Source organism: Callospermophilus lateralis, chromosome 2, assembly GCF_048772815.1.
Source record: "Callospermophilus lateralis isolate mCalLat2 chromosome 2, mCalLat2.hap1, whole genome shotgun sequence".
NCBI classification, from domain to species: Eukaryota; Metazoa; Chordata; class Mammalia; order Rodentia; family Sciuridae; genus Callospermophilus; species Callospermophilus lateralis.
In genome coordinates this window covers 67,079,496-67,102,724 of record NC_135306.1, presented here as the reverse complement: position 1 = coordinate 67,102,724, position 23,229 = coordinate 67,079,496, and positions in this window count along the sequence as shown.

Sequence of the window (23,229 nt, the reverse complement as noted above, 5' to 3'; positions counted from 1 at the left end):
GTAAATTAGCTAGATTTAACCATTTCCTCAATCTATATACACTTTAGACCATTTTGTCCACTATAACAAATATACAATGTTATTTCTCCATTTAAACAAAATAAATTTTAAAAAAGCCTTAATCACTTAACAGTTTTTGTTCTTTTTCTTCTTTGAGGACTGCTGGAAATGTTGATGTTGATCCTGTTTCTTAACTTCTTCATCCCATGAAATCCACAACTATGATAGCACATTTTCTCTGGTTAAGGAACTATTTGTCATGCATTTTTAATTTTGGCTAAATGCATTTATTATGAGCATTAAGTTATTTAATTCCTTGAGAAAAATATTCATTAATAAATATTTAAAGGAAAGTAATTAAGGTAATGCTAAGCCTTAATATCAGCAGTCATTGTCAACTGAATCGCAGGCCCCCACTGCAAGTGGTTTTGAGGGTTTTTCCTCAGTTCATACAACCCTTACAAGGCGATTCTTTAGGGATGTGTCCCAGCTCTGTTTTATTTTTATTATTAACCTAAGAGGGCTTTCCAGATGTCTGCTACTAACAGATGGGGATCCCTGGTGTCCCTGTTGCAAGTAAACTTGGTACTTAATAGGCTTTTTGTTGTTGTCACTGGAGTAGGACTATATGCCATTTTATTTATTTATTTGTTTATTTATTGTACTAGAGATTGAATCCAGGGAAGGGTGCCTAACCACTGAGCCACACCCCTCCCTCGCCCTTTTTATTTCTTGAGACAGGGTCTTGTTAAGTTGCTGAGGCTGGCCTTGAACTTGAGCTGCTGGGATTAAAGACATGTACCACCAAATATTTTATATATATAATATATAAAATATATATTTTTTGAGCTCTATAGTTAAACAGAGTAGTTGACTTCATCCCAACAAACTTTTACATGCATGGAGTTTGATTTCAGTTCATGATCTCCCCTTTTCCTCCCCATCCTCCCTCTCCTCAACTGTTATCATTGTGCTAGACTTCCTTCTGCTTGTTTGTCTATATTTGATTTTGTTTTCTCTCTACCTAGGCATAAGGGTGCAGTTCCTTGTGGGATATTTATGCACATAACATAATTTTTTAAGAATGTGCTCTGCATTGCCTCCTCTTACCAATCCCTCTACTTTGCCTCTTGATCTTCGTCCACACTACTGATCCTCCATATGTCTTTATGATATTCTGTCCTTCTCTCTCCCCTTATTTTACTCTAGCTTCCACATATGAGAACATTTGACCTTGAATTCGACTCTGGCTTATTTCAGTTAGCATCATATTCTTTATTTCCACCCATTTACCAGAAAACTTCATAGGCTTTTAAACCCTCAGTAGCACGTATAGATGCCCTTTTGTGCTTTCCAGGTCTATTTCACAGTTAGTAGTAGGGATATTTGCCAAGAATGTTGAAGTGAATGCAGACAAGTTTATGCTTATTTGTACAAACAATATTCATGACTTTAGTGGAAAAAAATCCAATAGGTGTTATATGAGTAAATTTCTTTAATCGCCTCCCCTCTCCCAACACACTGTATATTTATATGGATATATTTGCAGAAAAAATATGAAAGGATAGACTAAACTATTAGCAATAGCAATGTTCTCTGGAAATTGTGATATTTTTTAATCAGGATTTTAAAGTTTTTTTTTTTTAAATGATCTCATATTTATACAATAAAGATAGAGGAGAAAATTAAGTACAAATGTGTAAATGGCAGAAATTTAATAATCTGGTTCAATTGTTGATCAATTTATAGATGAGGTAGTATAAGATTAATATTTTCATTTTAATTCCATCAATAATTCCAAAGAAATGAGACATTATTACCCTATATACAGTGTGACTATACTACCGGTATGACCCTGCATCATGTTCAGCCAGAGGAAGGAGAAGTTGTGTTCCATTGGTGTAGAATGTGTAAAAATGCATTCTATTGTTATATATAACTAATTAGAACAAATTAAAAAATAAAAAGTAAAAATATAATAATTCTAGGCTGGGGTTCAGTGGCAGAACACTTGCCTAGCATGTGTGAGGCAATGGATTTGATCTTAGCTCTGCATACAAAATAAATAAAATAAAGGCATACTGTCCATCTACAACCACAAAAATAAAAATAATAATTCCAAGAATTTTTTTTCTTATTCTATAGGTTAATAGAGGGAAAGGGAGGATATATGAATTTTCATCTTTCTAATTTTATTTTTTCCTATCTCCTCCTTTTTGATAGTTCTTCTAGGTTTCTTGTTGAAAACTGTCTCTGTTGAGTGCAGAGTACCCTGTCAGGACCTTCTGCAGAACTTCTCTGCAGCCTTCTGTAGTAGCTAGACTGCTTGCAGGTGCCTTGCTAAGACACCCCCACCCATGCCAGACAGTGTCCACTGGGCAAAGTACACTTAGTAAGCTGTGATGGAGCCTCAGTTCCTCTGGCTGACTTGGTTCAAGTCAATTGTCAAGTAGTTGTTCATGGCAGGATCCAACTAAACTGATGGAGGAAAGTCCACAGCATTTTAAGGCAGCGCCTTTTTACGTTCAGCTATTTTGGTTCCTTCTGAATAGAAGACTGGGAATCCTGAGAAAGGATTGTTTTTTTTTTTTTTTTTCCTTCCTTTTCCTCTTCCAGCTCTAACAGCTGTCTCAACACACAGCTTGAGGTGAGAGCAACCTGGCTTCAAGCTGCCTTGTGGGGGTGAACCGAAGTCACCCCATCCTCCCTCTATCCCAGCCACCTGGCCCCTTTGTTCTTTCTTTTCCTTGTTCTCTAGGGGGTGGTGACTCCATGACACCGGAACTGGGAAGCTGGGAATAAATCCCTGCACAGGTGGCTGGCTATTGTCTCTTTGGAGGAAGCAGGCATAAGTTCTTCCAGGGACAGCTTCCAGAGGGTAAGATGATCCTTATCTGGGGCTAGGGGATGGCAAGTGCAAAGTGGTTAGGTCAGAATGTTCCCCAGGAAAATATGCAAAGTAGGTTGAATCCTGCATGGATTTTGATCTTTTTTTTTCCTCTACATAACTGAGGCTTTTCATGTGTGCAGTGTCAGCAGTCTCAATACCACTTGATTGGATGTAGGATAATCAGAATCATGAGTGCCTGTCTGAAAAAACACATACCCTTCTCTTTGTAGATTAAGCAGACTTAATCTGTGGCAGGTTCCTCCCAGGTTGTAATTTTCAGTATTGTTTTGGGTATTGGTAATTCTATAAAGAAGGTTTGATTTTTTTTTTTTTTTCTTCTGGTTTTATAAAAGCTGTTACTCATTACAAAAAAGAAAGCATGCATTACTTAACAGAGCTAGCCACTCCTTTCTCCCCACCTTCATACCTAGACTTGATTGCAGATTTTAAACAGTCTATGCCTTTAGGTTAAGCAGCAAGAACAGATAGGCCTTATTCTCAAAACCGCATGGGAAGTGAACTTTTACTCCTGCTGGGTGAAATTATCTTAGAAGCAGGAGGCGGTGGTATCCTGGGCTCTAGCTCTATTGAGTTGTGGGAGGGAAGGGGTTAATTATGAACAAGAGGCCCAGCTCTCTTTTCCTAACTCTTCCCTTTTAGCCTGTTTGTTTGTGGAGCTGGGGACTAAACCCAGGGCCTTGTGCATGTGAGGCCAGCACTCTACCAACTGAGCTATATCCTCAGCACCACCTCACCCCACCCCCAACTTATATTTTAAACTTTATTTAACTCTTTTTCTTTCCCCAGACTCTGGAGTAATTTTCTAGTTCTAGCATTTCCTCCAAGATAGTGTAGCTTTAAATCTTGCCCTCTTTTTGCAGTGTTGTCATGCCTGCATTATTTTTTGGTACTGGAGCTTGACCCAAGGGCACTTGACCACTGAGCCACATCCCCAGCCCTTTTTTTTTTTTTTTTTTCTTTCTTTACATTTTATTTAGAGACAGGGTCTTGCTGCATTGCTTAGATCACTAAATTGTTGAGGCTGGCTTTGAACTTGATTCTCCTGCTTTGGCCCCCTGAGCTGTTGGGATTATAGGGTGGGCCACTGCACCCAACTGTGCCTCACTTCTTGAGAGAAGATGAGTGGGAGAGAGTAAAGGAAAACTGGAGAAGAAAGGGGAGGCCAGGGAAGAAAGGCAAGATGGGAAATTGAAAATGAAGAACAAGACAAGGTGCAGGGGGATGGCAACTCTCAGTGTCACCAGGATTATGGTAATAATCCCAGGCAGCCCTCCTCCTGGCCCCAGGGTTTTCCCAATTACAGTAAACAGAAAAATAAGGCAAGAAGAAGGAGAGCAAGTACAAAACAGAAAAATTTTCTTTTTTACCTAGATTGTCTAGATGGGACATAGTTAGCCATGATATTTAATACCAGATTCAATATACAAGGTTATTGGGTTTTATGGGCATGCTTCCCAGAGTTTTAATCTGAAGTTTGTTCACTTAAATTCAGAGGGTTCAGTTTTTAAGATTTTTTTTTCTTTTAAATGGATTTAAAATTCATCAGGGTAGTTTTTACATACATTCACACAATAGTGTGATCTTGCCTAAGTGAGTCTCAGTGTTTTGTAGTTATAAGCAGGGTCGTGTGAACAGTTCAAAGTCATTCTGCTTTAGCGAATTTCCCTTGACTGACTTTGCTCCCCAGCAGGTCTCCCTTCTTCCTTTCACATAATCTATCCTAGTCCAGGTGTTTCAGAGGGTTTGTGGTTTTCTCATCCAGGCACAGAGAGCCCTCTGTTCCTCTGCTCTCTCTCCTGTCTGTCACTGCTGAGGAAGCTGCTTGGCAGCCACTCTGGCTCTGCCTGATGCAGTTGCTGCAGCACTTCTGGCCCAGAGGCACCAGCGGTTCCCAGGGTGGGGCTCAAGAGGAGAGGATGGCAGACTGAGCTCCAGTAGATCAGTGGTTAGCAGGTACCGTCCAAAGTGGGCACCATGGCAGCTGCTGGCCCTGTCAAGTGAACAGAATTTATTATCTTACACTTCAGGGATGACATCCTCCTCGATTCCTGGTAGCACTTTCTAGATGGCTCATCAAATTGTTGACCTCCTCAGAGGGTGTGTGTGTGTGTGTGTGTGTGTGTGTGTGTGTGTGAGAGAGAGAGAGAGAGAGAGAGAGAGAGAGAGAGGTGGGGGGGTGGGGGGAGAGCAGGCGGGTGCTGATCTAATGATTGCTGTGTTAGTATAAGTTTTTTTTGGGGGGGGGTTTGGTGCGGTATACCAGGGATTGAACTTGACCACTGAGCCACATCCCCAGCCCTATTTTGTATTTTATTTAGAGACAGAGTCTCACTGAGTTCCTTAGCACCTTGCTTTTGCTGAGGCTGACTTTGAACTCTATCCTCCTGACTCATCCTCCTGAGCTGCTGGGATTGCAAGCATGTGCCATTGCATCCAGCTAACTTTTTGTTTTTATGTTTTTGTCTTAGAATGATTCTGATCCAACTACATAATTTAGTCCATTTTTAGTTCCATATATGGCATCATGTTCTCTCTTGACTTCTAATATTGCCAGTTTTTATACACTATAAATTATTTTCTGGGAAAATGAGATGAAAATTTTTTGCAAGATAAAATAAAGTCAACAGGTGGGAACAAACCAAGTGTCCTGTCAGTGGAAGAATGAGCAAAATGTTATATATCCATATTTGGAATATTATTCAGCCATAAAGGGGGTTGAAGTACTGATATGTGCTACAAGGAAGATGAATCTCATAAACATAATGCTGGGCCAGGGATGTAACTCAGTGGTAGATCGCTTGCCTGCCTCACACCAGGCTCTAGATTTGATCCCAGCGGGTTTCACAGGTTCAGCTGTTCCAATGCTCTTGGCCAGAGGTGAGGCAGAACATCATGGTAGAAGGGCTTGGTGGAGGAAATGGCTCACATGTGGCAGCTGGGAAGCAGAGGTTTTGCTTTTGGAAACCAGAAAGATGTTGAAAGAGCTCATGTTCTTATCTGACAGTATGGCATGTGTGAAAATGCACCCAATCCAAAAGTGTGCTTATCCCATCTCTGCAAAGTTTGAAGGCCACTCTGCCTTACTGAGACTATTCCCAGAGCCCCATTTATAATTATACCCTGTTCTGTGCTTGGTCCTGGAAGTATAGAAGAAAGCTACACCTGGTATATGCCCCTAGGTAGCTCTAAGTCTAGTGGAGCAGACTGGCCACTATACAGAAAGTTACAAATGAGCAACATTATTATAATGGTATCTAAATTTACAAAAATAAGAAAAAGGGGATCTAATGTTGCTTAGGCAAAGAAGGCATTTTTGAGAAGTAACTTGAGACCTGAAGGACTAATAAATACAGCTGGCTGGGAGAAGGCTGGGAGCAGATGCTCTGAAGGATAACAATGGGAATAGCATATGCAAAGACCCTGTGGTAGGAAGGGGCTTTGGCCTGCTTGGGGAACAAATTGGGATTGTATGATTGCTATGGGAGAATGAACAGGAGAAGAACATAAGTAAAGCAGGAAAATTCATTGGGAAACTCAGGTGTTTGCCTAAGGTCAGTTAGCTGATGAATGGGCAAGTCAGCACTCAAACCCAGATCTGTATATGCCTTTCATCTCTTAGCATTCATCAAACAATATTTGGTAATATTGCCTGGTAACATTTAAAAGATCTCTAAATGACTAATTTTCTTCCACATGGCTTTATCTTTTTTTTTTATATATTTTTTAGTTCTAAGTGGACACAATACCTTTATTTTTACGTGGTGCTGAGGATCGAACCCAGTGCCTCATACATGCTAGGCAAGCACTCTTCCTCTGAGCCACAACCCTAGCTCCAGATCTTTTAGTTATAATATAAATTGTTTTACTATTATCAGCCAAATATCGGAAGTACTTATTTGAATGAACCATAAGAAACTTGGGATTTTGCCTGCCTTCAGCTTCAGCCTTGCCAAAAATGTAATTTCTTTAATTCTTATTGTTACATTCTTGTCTAATCTGCTCAAGTCTGTGCTATGCCTTTGCCCCCTCCACCCACTCACCCCCAATGACATTTTAGGGATCTTTAATGAAAATATTATGAAATGTTTCTTCTTGATTAGGGTCTTTGTGTTTTTATTTGCAGAACGAGCTATTTTTATACCATTAAATCCTTTGTTAGAAATGTACAATTGTAGCTGTGTCACTTTCACTTAAAAAGAAAAATCATTAAGCAGGTTTTTTGTTGTTGTTGTTGTTTAGTTTTCCTGCTGGGAGGAACCCAAGGCCTCTGGCCTGCTAGGCAAGCAGTCTGCTACTGAGCTATGTCCCCAGGCCACCAGGGCTCTCCATAGAAAACAATTTAGTTGCTCACAATTTCTACCTTCTAGGAACTTGTGTGTTCAGAAGTATTTAAATTCCGTAGTTCCATTAAGCTAATAATGATAGAGAGACATTGTGCACTGAGGGATATAAGCAATAGGCTTTACACACCCTTGATTCATATGAATTCTCTGTGACAGGGTTGTAGGATAATTTTTATTTTACATTTGAGCCTTAAAGGGACTGATTTTTTCCAAGGCGCTCCTGTATGGGAAGTGGTGAAGCTGAGACTTCAGGTCAGTTCAGATCCTCTCGAGGATCCCTGCTTTTCGGCACCCTGTAATTCTAGTTTCATGGATGAATTCATTTTAGGCAGTTAATTAGGGGCCACTTCAAATGCTGAGAATCTGTGTAACACAGGGGATGAAGTAAAAGTGAGTGAAGTAATCAAGTATTTTCTTACAAACTGTGAAGGTTTGTTCCAAAGACAAGGTATAGAAAAAAATAGAAGCCAGTTGTTAAATTGCTGTGGTACATATACACAATGGAATATTATTCAGCATTAAAAGAGAATAAAGTTATGGCATTTGCAGGTAAATGGATGGAACTGGGGAATGTTATGCTAAGCAAAGTAAGCCAATTCCAAAAAACCAAAGGCTGAATGTTCTCTCTGGTAAGTAGATGCTGATCCATAATGGGGGCAGAGGACACTGGAAGGACAGAGAAACTTTGGATTGGGCAAAGGGAATGGGAGGAGGGGAGAGGGCATGGGGGTAGGAAAGATGGTGGAGGACGTCATTACCCTACGTACATGTATGATTGCACAAATGGTGTGACTCTACGTCATGTACAACCAGAGAAATGAAAAGTTGTGTTCTGTGTGTGTACAATGAATTGAAATGCGTTCTGCTGTCATGTATAAGTGATTAGAAAAAATAAAAAACTAACAAAATAAATTTCATTAGTTACTCCTTTCCAGTCAACTTTTTTCACTCAAAGCTTCCCTCTGAGCTTGCTTGCTTACTTACTTTATTTATTCATTTATTTATTGGTTCCTGGGATTGAACCCAGGGGTGCTTAACCACTGAGCCACATCCCCAACCCTTTCAAATGTATTAGAGTGTGTCTCACTAAGTTGCTTAGGGCCTCACTAAGATGCTGAGGCTGACTTTGAACTCATGGTCCTCCTGTCTCAGCCTCCTGAGCTATTAGGATTACAGGCGTGTGCCACTGTACCCATCCTGAGTTTACTTTTAAAGGGATACTAGAAAAATCAATAAATTACACCTAACAGGTTAAATTGAAATGAAATCCAAATACAGTGGCAGTTTGAATGATGACTTTGTATTTACAGCAGTGATTCTCATACTTTAGCATATATCTGCTATAGTAAAGCAGGGCTACAGTAAAGCCCAGATCACTGAACTCTAGCTGTAGGCTTTCTGACTCAGGGAGTCTGGGGCTGGCCTAAGAATTTACATTTTTGACAAGTGTGTATAAGGGTTTTCCAGAGAAACAATAACATTTCGTTATAAGAATTGGTCCACGTAACTATGGAGGCCAAGAAGTCCTAAAATGTGCCACGTGAAAGCTAGAAAACCAGGAAAGCCATTGGTGTCATTGAGTCTGTGTCTGAGGACAAACAAGTCGGGTAGTCGCTGAGCTCGTCTATTCTGAGCTCAAAGATATGAGAACCAAGAGAGTTGATGTGTGAGGGCAGGAGAAGATAGAAGCTCCAAGCTGAGATAGTCTCTTTCTTTAGTCTTGATGGTGTAGTCAGGCCTTCAATGAATTGGATGATGCCTGCCTACTTTGGTTAGGGAAGTCTTCTTTATGAAGTCTAATTTATGCTAATCTTTTCCAGAAACCCACCCAGAAGTGTTTTAGTGCTTAGTTAAGCATCTCTTAGCTTTGTGTGCCAACTTGACTAAGCTAACTCACATTAGGTAATGGCTACTGGTCTAGGGATCACACTGTGAGAACCACCAGTAGGTAATAATATATAGAGCCACTAGACAATATTGATTGCTAATGGAATTAGGGGAGCTGGAAGCTAGTCCCTGAGAAAGCCACTTCCTAGTTTCAGACCACATTCATAACTCAAAAGCAGAATGAGATCTAGTATTCACCAGTATGCAGCACCTTCATGGACTCTACGGAGCCATCTGCACTATCCAGTGGACGGAGGAAGCACCTATCCCCGCCTCCCTTACACAACAGTACCTGACTTAGATATGCATAGTGCACACACTGTTAGCTCTGTGATGACTAAACTCTTCCCTTCTGCTAGATATAGGGTATAGTCGCCCACACCGCTGAATTGAGTCAAATGAGTAAATATAAATCTGGATTCACTAAGTAACATATCAATTCAAGTTTGTACCTTATCAGAATTGTCCCTCCTCTGGAATGTTGCAGTGCCACAAGCTTGGCTAAGTTTCTCCCTCTCTCCTTGCAGTGACTGAGAATTAGCTGCAGTAACTACATGTGTAAGATTCCTGGTTGGCAGGAAATTAAATCAGAGGCCGGTTTAGTAAGCCTTAGGAATTCTTTCAGATTTGATGTGTCCAGACTTGTCCTGGAATATGAAATACTGGATTTGACAAGATCTGTGGGTTCTCTGTGCATGTGTTTTTAAAAATGTTTCTCAAAATACAATTAAGAAAATATTCCTTTGAAATGCTGAAATTAACCTTTGGTGTGGTGGTAAAGATGCTGACAGACTCTTCTAAGTAGAAATAAAACAAAGCAGCCTTCAACCTTTCTGACGTTACAATAACATTATTAACTTGTGTGTAGACAAACATCCTTGGTCCTATTTAAAGTAATCATTAAGTTTTTTTCAGAGCTATACTTAAGACAACTACTTTTTAATCACACTCCTCTAATTAAAGTATCACTGCAAAGTTAGGAGTGCTATGTTCCAATGCTTAGATTCTATTTTGGCTTAGTTTGGGGAGAAATTCAAAGAAATATAACTGAACACAGCATTTTTAATTAATTCTGAAGAGGGGGAAATTCTGGAGCCAAGTGTGATAATGAACCTCAGAAAGTCACGAGAAGCTGGTGCGGTGGCGCACACCTGATTCTAGCCACTTGAGAGGCTGAGGCAAGGAGGATCCGAGTTCAAATCCAGCCGCAGCAAAAGCAACTCAGTGAGACCCTGTCTCTAAATAAAATACAAAATAGGGCTGGGGATGTGGGTCAGTGGTTGAGTGCCCCTGAGTTCAATCCCCAGTAACATCAACAAAAAAGTCATGAGAAAAGAGCTGAAGATGTAGAGTGCATGCTCACCTAGCATGTGCAAGGCCATGGGCTTGATTGCCAGCCCCACAAAAATTTTTTTGAATTTATTATTTAACTTAGTTTTTAAAAATTAAGGAGCGGGCTGGGGATGTGGCTCAAGCGGTAGCGCACTCGCCTGGCATGCGTGCGGCCTGGGTTTGATCCTCAGCACCACATACAAAAACAAAGATGATCTGTCCGCCAAAAACTAAAAAATAAATATTAAAATTCTCTCTCTCAATCTCTCTCTCTCTCTCTCTCTCAAAAAAAAAAAAAAAAAATTAAGGAGCATCTTCATTAAAAATACTTCTTCCTTTGTATGTGTCTGAGGAAGAGAGAAGTTTCATGATTCCCAGGGAAGCATTTGAGAATCCTCTGGGTGTGGGATGGGTCTGTCTGGAGTCAGCAGGCCAGTTCTGGAGTCCTAGTGCTGCCAGGTAATAGATAAGCCCCAACACCACCACTTATCTTTGAAGCTTGAGTTTTCACATCTGTGAAGTCAGGCTAACCATATTAACCATCACATGTGGCTGACGGTGCCTGGCTTGGTAATCTGGGCTGCTTGCTACCAGCCTGACAGGTTGCAGGCCTTATTTATTTTCTTTTCATGAGAGAAGTCCAAGAAACAAAAATGGGTAAGAGGGGCTGGGGATGTGGCTCAAGCGGTAGCGCACTCGCCTGGCATGCGTGCAGCCCGGGTTCGATCCTCAGTACCACATACAGACAAAGATGTTGTGTCCGCCGAAAACTAAAAAATAAATATTAAAATTCTCTCTCTCTCTCCCTTTAAAAAAAAAAAAAATGGGTAAGAATCAGCTGTCACCTACCTACTACAGTTTTCAGGTTTATTTTATTTTGGCCTCTGAAATAAAAGACAAACTTGTAATCATGGTCATTTTAAACTTGTAGTATAATTATTAAAATGTCAAGGTATGTTAAGGTGCTTATGAAACTAAAGATTAGGAAAAGAAATAAGATACAATGGCTATAAGCTTTTCCTTTCTAACAGCTGTTTTTCAATACTCCATTGATCTGCAAGGAATTTTTTTTTCCCCCAGCTTAAGTCTTTTTGCCATTAAGATAATCATTTTTTTCAATTACTTTCCTTACTCAAATTAGGTTCCTAGCTTCTTTAGTACTTCCTGGCTCTCACCCTGCTTCTTGCTGTTCCCGAATGGTTTTAGTTTTCTTTGTTTTTCCACTTTTCTGGGCCAGTCCTCCAATTTAATTCTTTTAGTTGAGTGAGTTGCTTCCTTGTTACAAATCCCTTACAGCTCATCCCTCTAAGGGAGCCTCAAATAGGGTGTCAGCTAAGGAGATGACGTGTGGTGACCTTGTTTGGAGTCTTATTTGAACAAACCAACTGTAATGACACTTTTGAGATGACAAAAAATTGGAATATGGACTGAGTTCTTGATAAGAAATTATAACATTTATTAGGCTTGAGAATGAATGACATTGTTAAAAATGGATTTCCTCATCAGTTGTAGATGTACACAGAAGTTCTTAGAGGTAAGAAGACCATTTATGGTTTTCCTTTAAGATATTCTACCAAAAACAGGACAGGAAGGAATATCTGAAAAATATTGGCAAAATATTAATGATTGTTGCAGTTCACTGATGGGTCCGTTTTATATTCTCTTCACTCTTCTATGTATTTGAAGTTTTCCATAATAAAAGACTTAAAAATTAGGATAAAAATGTATGTGGAATTTCAGTATCCTAGGAGGTATGGCAGGGGGAAATGTTCACATCCTGGAGTATAAGGCAGGGAGTCTTTGACAGGTGGCTATAAAAAAGTTTTAAGCTGGGCATTGTGCACACCTGTAATCCCAGTGGCTGGAGAGGCTGAGGCAAGAGGATTGAACATTCAAGGCCAGCCTCAGCAATTTAGTGAGATCCTGTCTCACAAATAAAAAAGGTCTAGAGATTTAGTAAAGAGACTCTGGGTTCAATCCCCAGTTTAAAAAAAAAAAAAAAAAAAAAAGCTAAAAATATGTCTTTGGTCAAAGACATAACTATAAAAGACTACTCACAATGATAATGTATTCCTTAGGCCACCTTTGGGGCTGTCTTTCTATTTTTTTGCCTATGTCACCCAGGAACTCGGGGAAAACAGTTATATTACTGGACCTGTACAGAGATGATCAGCATGTCAAGTGAACCTGGGAATAAACAGAGGGTTAGTCAGATGCTGAGAGAGGAGGCAGAGAATGCCAAGCCTAGGCTAGGCCAATGCATTTGGAAAGGCTAAAGGAAAAATTTTACAAAGGCCTTAAAGAGGAGGAGAGACGTAGGACTTGAAGCTGTTCTATAATATTAATAGGAAACTTCTCCAAGTAGGAAATAAAGAAGAGGAATCCCACCCCAACATCATTGTTCTCATTTTTCATGATGATTATTCCTGTGAACCTCTGGGCACAACGTTTTTGTCAGCCAATCAATGCCTGACCTTGTTTTATGGGTGTTGTTTAAAGACACGTTGTTTAATATATATTGTCGATTCATTAACATTGAATTCACAGCCAACAGTCCTGTAACTCAGGTCTGAAGGAAGCTTTATTTAATTCTCATATTTTGTCCTTAAGACTCTTCACATTTAGGAACATAAGACAGCAGCTTCAGCTACATGCTTGGGGGCTATTTTAAACATCAACAAAAGGGACAGAAGTGCAAAAAACAGTGGCATAGAAAAAGACATTTGTTTACAGTAAGAGCTGAAACAAAGTAGAACATGACCTTCTTTGCCCTCAGCTGAGAATGTATGTGGAATGACTCTAAAGTTTGGATGCTCTGCACACTATTGATTTTGTGGGGTTACAAATCATCTTAGTAGTTGAATCTGCAAATACAGAATCTGTAATGATCTGTACTTTTTCACTTGTGTTTTTTTTTTAAATATTTATTTTAGTTGTAGATGAACACAATACCTTTATTTAATTAATTTTTTTAATGTGGTGCTGAGGATTGCACCCAGTGCCTTACACATTTGAAGTAAATGCTCTACCCCTGAGCTATAACCCCAACCCACTTACGTATTTTTTTTTAATTGAGAAATATTATTAATATCTTTAACTAGCCTACTTGGGGAGCTTATTGATAAATATTGAATGTTTTCCCCAAATATTTGTCACTTTTTTATGAATTGTCTATCTGTTATGGTCTAGCAGGTTTATTCTAAACTTTAAAAATCAAAGGCAACAGCCATTTAGGATTTCCTGCACATATGTTTGGTGTGGTGATCCTTTTTCTATGCACTGTCGTTCTTAATTACATAGTCAACACCAACTTTCACTTGTACAATTTTCTTTTTCCCTTGAACTTTGAAAACTCGAGGATAATGATCTTTAGCTGGAAAGATCAAACACATGTAGATAAAAGTGGTAAATGCCTAAGTGACAAAACTCAGAGGTACTTAAACTGAGTTTAAGTATTCAGGCCCCCTTTCATCACATCTAAGGATGCTTAATTCTTGCAGAGATGATCAGTTTGAAACTATTTTGCAGACTCTGTTAAAAACATAAGGGGTTTTGGTTTTTGATTTGTCAACTTTCTGTTGAGGATCTTGGAGGATGGGAGAAAGGCCAAAAAAAGACTTGAAAGGACAAGTAGGTGTTTTCACAGCTTTAAAACACTAACATTTTCTGAAGGAGAAAATGATATGTTTTTTTTCCCTAATTATGGCCCAAAAAGCTTTAAGGTGATTTCCTGGCAAGATCTTATCTTTTTACATTAACTACAACATGGTTCTACAGTGAGCCCCCTCTGATCTTTGTGATCCTCTTTGCACATACTGTGATCCAGCTAGAAGCACATACCTTCCTGCAGGCCAGGGCTTCCACATGTCTGGAACTTTCCTAAGGCATTTTTATCTTGTGTTGTAGTTACTTGCACATGTCATCTTTCTGGCCCAGAAGAGCTTCGGTCTTGCTCCTCTTCTCTCTCATAGACCTAGTCTTCTAGGCCAAGTACCCCACCCTGGGCTAGACTCCCAGCCCCTTCAATGCCTTCCAGAGGATAGATTTTCAACCTTTTCTGTCCTGGAGCAAAATGAGTGGAAAGAAGAAGGGATGATTTGTGGTGACTGCATAAAGAGGCATGATGAAGAAAACAAGCCTTTCCCAAACTGACCTCATTTCCTTTTTAAATCACCTGATTATTGTACTTCTTGAAGAGAGAGTTTGGGCAATGCCACTGTTAGCAACTATCAGAACAAAACCAGAAGTATAAGTTGGAAAGACATAAGGAGATACATAGTTCCGCTACAGGTTGACAAAGCATGTGGCTTGGTGCCAGTCACTTGCCTCACCAGTGCCACTCCACTGCTTCTCCACGAAGGTGTCCTTAAGGAAGAGGTTCATACCGTTTTTACAGGGTGTAGAGAGGTAAAGGCACAGAGGACTGTGGGTAGGATGAAGGGAGGCTTTGGAAGCACAGGTGGGAGTCTTTGAAGTCTTATATTTTCATATCAAGTGGATCCACTTTCTATTCTTTAACATATTCATGTATTATACAAAAATTTTAAATTGTCATCAAATAGCTTCTACCAAGTGACACAGCATCAAAGTGGCCTTTGAAAAAGAAAGGTGGGTCAAATTTGTATCTGTCCTAGTTTTGGGAGGGAAGCTAACCAATTGGATGTCAGAAATCAAAATAGAACAAGGCCACAATTGCTGGAGGCAATTTGTGGGAAAACAAAACAAAACAAAAAAACCGATACAATCGAGCTCTACTGAACGCAGCTTCTTAGATTGGGGTGGGGGACAGTTTCTTGTATATAGAATGGGGAGACCTTGATCAATAGCAGCTCTTGTTAACGATTTAAGGTGTTAGCCAACCATTTGAGTTGTTGGCGGACTTCAGTAGCACTAATGGCACAGTGCTGAGAACAGAGGAGGGTGGAGATAATCGTCCTGTTGTTCTCTGCTTTGGTTTGGCTGCCTCCAAGGGCTTGTTTTCAAACAAGCTCTACATTTTAAGAGGGCAAACCAGGAAAGTAAATGGACTAGAAACCATGCCTTACCCGGAATAGCTGAAAGGCTTTTGAAAGAGGGAAACGTAATTCTCAGCTTCAAGGGAGGAGAATTGGAACTTTTGGATAGACCCAAGGAGAACATGATTTTCTATGTCAGTAATTCAAGATTTTTCCTATCTGTACACACCCGAAATGGGGATTGTATATATGCTACTAATTATTAGCAATTGCTATACAAATGTTGTCACTCAGCTAATGGAACTTTTGGTCTTAAATCTTTAATGAAGGAAGGAATAAATTTTTTCAAAGAAATTGGGTCTAGTTTTGTCACTTTAATGTTTGGCTCATAATTGTAATTCACTAAACATTTGTTGAATGAATGCAAGAAAATTTGTAGACTAGCCTGAAGTAGCATAAAACCATCAAAAACAAAACAATCCAGCATCTCCCCCCTTGAGAACATGTGCTTGTCACCTTAATGGAATAAGTACTGCTATTCATGTCTCAGAAACGGGAAACTGAGATCCATGGAGATTTGCAAATCACACTGATTGATATCTAGATTTTTAGATTTCTAATCTTATTGAGTATTTTTTTGTTAAGAGATGGAATCAAGCCTATCTTTTATAGATCTGTTTTGTAAGATCATTAAGAGAAGTAGATGAAATGTTGTATCAGATTTTATTTTTACTTAATAGAAACTTTTGTTTGTTTTATATGTCACTGACTCTGTTGCCTAAGAGCTAATTCTGTTTTCCTTGTTCCTAATATGGCAACTTTGGGCTGGGGGTGAAGCTTTGTGGTAGAGCACAAGCATTAGGCCCTGGGTTTGATTCCTGGCACCACCAAAAAGAAACAAGTCTAATGTGGCAACTTTGTCCATATTTCTGTTCTTTGTCCTTTGTATTTGGTCTCAAATTGTGACTATTCCATTAACTGAAATTTCTGAATAGCCATTGTGTAACTGGAGTGCTACTCTGTATCAGTTCTAGATGCATTGTGCTTGAGAATAATTGTGATGTTTTATTTCTGGTGAGACTTCCCTCACTGCCACAAATAAGATGATGTTACTGAAAAGGTAAGCCATGGATAAACCTCATAAATACAATGCATATTTTAAACATTTTTTTTAAATTTCAGGATCACATGATTGTGTATCTATACTTAAAGAAAGAAACAGTAGTTTCTTATTCTTAGGCTTTAGGTGAAAAGCATCAATGACATTGAACCCAGAATTGTAATTTATGTATGCTTTCCCAGGAGACATTTCTCATATATATGAAAAATACACATATACATATATATTATATGTATGTGTGTATAGTATACATATATATGTGCGCGCACACACACACACACACACACACACACACAAAATCAGAATCTCAAATTGCTTCATGGTCTAGAAATGTCTTGGGACCACTGGCCCAGCAAATTTGATTTAGTGGTTTGTTTGATCCATGGTGACTTTGTATGTTCCTGCAGTGTAGAAGGTTGCAGACCTTTTATAACTTAAAGTAGTGCACAGGTCTTGAATTTTAAACTGTCTAGCAGGAAAAAAATGCAGTCTTTTGGGAGGGGGGTTCGAGGAGAGAAAGAAAACACACCAGAGTTCAGCACTTTGCGCTCTTATTTTTCCCTTGTGAGATAAGCTATATTATTCCAATATTGCAGATCTGAGTAGGAGGGGACAAAAAGGCTCAAAAATTAAGTAATTTGATTGCAGCTGCAGACTAGTTGGTTATAAGGTAGAAATGATCCTTTGTGAGAATAACTTATGTTTCTGTTCACAAAATGTAAGTAAGCATTTTAACATGCATTATCTTATTTACTCTGACCACATTTAAGACTTAGAGGTTTAAAAATCAGTCTCCCAAGACTGTCTTTAGACCAAGGGCAAAACCTGATGTTCCTCCTTCCAGTCATTTATGTATATTTGCTTAATATATTTGATATATTTGCCTAATATCAATCTTCAACCTATATCCAGTTTTCAACTTTATAAACCAAGTATTCCTCATCTAAAAACCTTCATAAACATGTTTAATGTCTGCATAATAATTTAATGTTAAGCTCCAGAAGTTTTGCTATACTAACGGTAGAATGTATTTGTTCCTGAGTCTATGGATTGTTGTTGTGGTGGGTTTTTTTTTTAACATTGTTTTCTTACTTTGTATTACTAGATAAAAAATTATAGGGCTAAAAGTAAGATTTTAAAATTTTAACCACTTTAAAAACTCATGATACATTTTCACAAATTGATTTCTTTAAAAAAAAAAAAGGCAGTGTGAGTGCCTGTACACCTAGTCTCTGAGGGCCCTTCTCTCTCTCTGCTGCAGGGATTCATCCAGGACCAGCTAAGCCCTGTGGGTTTTAAGAGGCCTGCAGTGCTGTGTGTCTTCTTAATACCCTGCTGTCTCCACCTGCCTCTCCCAGGACTTGGAGACCTCCCTGCCTCCCCTTAGTTGTTTTGACTCTGTCTCTGAAAAGAGCTTCCTGTCTACTTTTGTTCTTTCACTGATGTCCCCTCAGTATGTTATAGTACTTTTGTCATTTCTCATTTTATTCATGTTTCTCTCATGTAGAGAGATGCCTCTTTGATTGGATTTTTAAAGATACTCTTGGGATTTATTATGTTTTTCTATTTAATACTGTCATTGTTACTGAAGTCTTTTATATTAATTTTTTCAAACAAATATTGAGTTTTTTTTCCCTCATTTGGATATGTTTCATTTGCTTTAGTCACTCAAGGCTTGCACTTATCTTCTCACCTTCACCAGATCTCATAAAGTTTAATGTGGAGGATGGCTGTATTCATTAATTCTATACTTTTTCTACCCCAAGGCTTTTTGTTGTTTTCAAAAGGGCTTATGTTTCTTTAAAACAGTAACTATTTACTAGAACAGTGATTTGTTTTTTTACTCCCCTCCTTCCACATATTGGGGTTTGTTTGTACAAATGCTTATTGTTTCTATAATGGTTTTGTTTAATCAATATTTGAAGTATAGTCTGCCATCACTACTTTGAAGAATTTATTCTTTGGCCTAATATTTTATTTGTGTGGAGTGTGTGTGTGTGTGTGTGTGTGTGTACACATCTGAAAAAAGTTATCTCTAACTATGACTTGGGCTTGACTTTTCAAGTCTATACATCTATTTTCACTACTATGAAAATATGGTGTTCTCAGCGTGCCCTGGTAGGAAGCCTTTACTCACTTTCCTAGCATGACAGTCTTGCTGTCTGGCTGCACTGTTGCCCAGTGGGCCCAGCTGGGTGTACAGCCTGCCTGTAATATAGAAATCAGGACACAGGTCCCTTATAAGCTCAATCTGTCACCTCCATCCTGTCTGAGGTGCTCTTACCAGCAAGTTAATCCGTCAGAGGCTCTTTCATCATTATGAAAGACAGAAACAATTTTCTTAATGCTGTTGATAAAATCTGGATGCATTCTGCTTAATACTATTTACTATGGAAAGCATTGGAGCCTTATTTTCCATTTTGAAACCACCTGCCTCCATTAACTTAAATTAATTGTTGTATATACCACACATTTGAAAATTTGTATTTTGTGAGGTTTTAGGATATATTAGTGACTAAATTATGTTGGCTTTTCATATGAGTTTAATGAAGTTATTTAAGATCTTTTATAAGTGTGATTAATGTCTCTAAATTTGTTTTTGTTTTACAATGGAGGGCAATGGATATATTTCTGCTTAAATCTGTTTTTAAAAATTATTTCCTTACTATATATTATTAGAGGCAAAAAGAAGGGTCAAAAGTTTTACAAACATTTTTAAGGAAAAAACAAAAACACTGTAAATACCTTTGATGTATTTTGCCAGATTTCTACCTTAAGGGAAAAAAAAAAAAAAATGACCAATCTGTAGCTCTACCCAAGTGTGTGCGTGCCTATCTACCTGAAAACCTTGTCTCTGGGTGAGATGGGGGTTCTGCACAGTGTCCAGGGCCAGCCCCACTGTGGATTGTTTTGTGTGACAAGGTGGTGTCATATGTCTTCCCACAAGAAAAAGCATTGTTTCTGAAGCAAACAGTGATACTTAATACAGCTGTGTATATGCCAGAAAGAACGTTCTGTAGAGATTATTGATAGTTGCTAGAGGTTGTGATAGTGCAGAAGTTACATAGTGTTCTTTGGCAACACATGTTAATAGACTTGTTCTGATGTTGCAGTCCTTCCTAAATGAAATCCTGAACACCTACACTGGAAAAATATAATAATAAAATAAACAGTCTTAGCCAGGAACATAGTGTTTGTTAAGATTTAGCTAAGTAGATCACATGTTACTACTGAACAAGGCAGATTAATTTTTTTTCTTTTTTAATAGGGAAGGAAGTAGCCATGTTTCTTTCTTTCTTTCTTTCTTTCTTTCTTTTTTTTTTTTTTTTTTTTGTACCAGGGATTGAACCCAGGGGCGCTTAACTAATGAACCACATCCCAAGCCCTTGTTTTAATATTTTATCTAGAGAAAGGGTCTCACTGAGTTGCTTAGTACCTTGCTAAGTTGTTGAGTCTGGCTTTGAACTCGTGATCATTTTGCCTCAGCCTCCTGAGGCATTGGGATTACAGGTGAGTGCCACCATGCCTGGCTCATGCTTCACTTTTAAATAAATATTTTTTGAAAGTGAACATATTTGGTCTGAAAACATGATTCAATGATAGAATGCTTGTCTGGAATGCATCGAGGCCCTGTGTTTCATCTCCAGTACTTCAGAAAGAAAGAAATTCTTAAAAATCATGACCAAGAAATATGTTTTTTGGGGGGGTGTGTAGACATATAAAAACCTCATATAAATTAACTTTTAGAGACTTAATTCAACTTTTCTGAATGAATGCCAGAAATGCAATTGGAGTATGGAGTCCATGCAGAAAAACTTACAACACAAAGTGGTATGTAATCCTTAATTTATCAGAAAAATTAAAGGCAACTCATTTTGCTTAACGGCAGTAGATAGATTATTCAGAGAGAAAAATTGGGTTTATAGAAAAATGAAGTGTTTGGTAAGGACGCAGAGTTTTGTTGTTTACCCTTGTCTTATAAATCAAGTCCTGAGTTTACCAAGCAATATTCCTCCCAGTTTACTTCTGGGTCGAAGTTCAGAACAGCTTGGGAACATTGTGATTGGGCAGGTGGCAGCTGGGAGGTAATTCAGTTTAAAACAAGTTGAAACTGGAAAGTCAATGTTTTCCCTCCACTAATCCGTCTTTAGCTTATATTTGTAACAAACATTGATTAAAATATATAGATAGGGGTTTTTTATATGACAGCAGAATGCATTACAATTCTTATTATACATATAGAGCACAATTTTTCATATCTTTGGTTGTATACATAGTATATTCACACCATTTGTGTCTTCATACCTGTACTTTGGATAATAATGATCACACATTCCACCATCATTAATAACCCCATGCATACCTAGGTTTTTTAAAGGGATATATTCTATTTCAAACAAATTTAATGTTAATCCTTTCTTTTTATTGGTACATGTTTTAACTGAGAGGTGACAAAGACCATTTCCGGCAGAGTGATTTTTTTCCATCTTTCTGTCTTTATATTAGAAAGTATCAGATACAATTTCCTACAGATACAATAACGTAAGATTAGACTAAGTGGTAAATGTCTATAGGACCTACTTTTTCATACTTCATAATCTCTTCAAACATTACCACAGCATATGCACTAATCCAATCAAGCTTTCTTGTAGCATGTTCTGAGAATCATGTTTGAGCTTGGGCAGGTTTTGATACTGGGAGAGGCAGAAGAGAGTGTCAGGGTTTATGATGCTGCTGAGCTGCGGCAGAGTTCCTGTCACCATCAAAGGGTAGTCTTTATATTCGAAGAATAAAAGATAATTTGTAAACATGGAGGGATTTGTATAATAAATTAAAGTGGCTGCCTTGCCTGTCTCTAAATTTAATGAAACTTAGGATTTGTTTTTCTTTAAGCTAGAACTAAATGCCATTTATCATTATCCCTGTGAGAAAGTGGTGAGTGTGGCAAGAACTAAGAAAGACATAGGCATTATTTTCTTTTTATTCTAAAGAAAATGTTATTAAAAGGTTTGACAGAAGTCTCTTTAAGTCAACACTGTCAACTGATTGATGGTTGCTTTGCGGATTCTGAGTGAAAAGACAGACATTCTTTCACTGTGATAAGAGTGGCTGATGTTGGAGGTCAGTCTTTCTACATTACAAGAGAGACACATTTGAAAAGGTTTACCACTGGAGTGGTGGACTACAGATGAACACTGCATTTCTTATTCTTGTCGTTGCAGTTAGTTTTAATTAGAGGCGCAAAGCCAACAACCAGGAGCTACATGGAGGAGCCAGGCAGGGGATTAGTAGTCTGTGCCCACCCGATGCAGCTCCCGGCTTCCATGATGTGGCTGGGGTAGCCTGTGCTTATCTTCCCAAGGAGGAGTCTTGTCCTGCAGAAGTCACTCATGCCTCATTAGCATCACGTGGCCTTTGTTCTCTAGCTGGAAGGGTTTGAAAGGCCCACCTCAGTCCCACTCCCCTTTTCAGAAGGGTGACCCACATTATGCACCTGTAACATTCCAGGAAGGCTAAGGAGCAGGCGGTTGGTGAATGGGCAGGGTGCCAGCTATCTGCTGAAATACCAGAGCTTGCACTCCGTTCACTAATAAGGTTTGAGAGAACAGTTCCTTGGTGTATTTTACTGCTTGATCCAGTTGCCTGGGGTGCTCTGGGAAAACGGTCTCACACCCCACCCTGTCCTCCCTAAATTGAAAATATGGCATTTATATGATTGTTAATATTGAAATAAGCAACCGTACTAATATTCTCAACAGGAAAGAAGACTTTGTAATGCCTTATTAAAATATATATACTTAAGACCTTAAGTATATTTATTTTTAATTGAAACCCCTGTTGATTCTGTTTTCATATACACAGTGGAACTTGACTAAAGTAATTTTTTTTTTTCCCATTAGGAAAAATCAGATACATGTCAGATTATTTTGAATTATTCCAGGCTATGGAAAAGAAGAAAGAGGGACCTTGTCTTTCTTGTAAACATTGTATTCCTTGTACCTAAACATGGGGCAGGCGTTTGGTAAACAATTGTTGGATGGATTTTCTTACTATGAACACAGATTCTCATCTCTAGAGTTCATGCCTATCCTTCAAGTTGACATTTTTATTTAAGGCACTAGATCTCAAAATGTGGTCCCTTGATCAGAAGGAGCGTCACCTGGGAACTTGTTAGGATTGTAAATTCCAGGGTTTCACCCCAAATCTACTGAATCAGAAATTGAGTATAGGGTCCAGAAATCTGTTTGAATAAGCCCAACAGGTGATTTTGATTTTTACTAACCTTTAATAACCATTGGTTTTAGACATGAGAAGTAGGATTTTTGAAAGTATTTTTAATTGGCAAATAGTAACAGTTCATAGTTGTGGGGAACAGTATGATATTTCAGTACATTTATGGAGTAAACATAAATGATTAAGATAACTGGAATATCACCCAGACATTTGTGTTCTTCAAAATGCTCACTACCAGCTATTTCGAAGTAGCCAGTTGTCAACTGTAGTTACCTTATGGTGGTGTAGAACATTAGGATTCTTCCTCCTATCCAACTGCTACCCTGTACCTGTTAATCATCCTTTTTTTTTTTTTTTTAAAGAGAGAATTTTTTTTAATATTTTATTTTATTTTTTTAGTTTTCGGCGGACACAACATCTTTGTTTGTATGTGGTATTGATGATTAA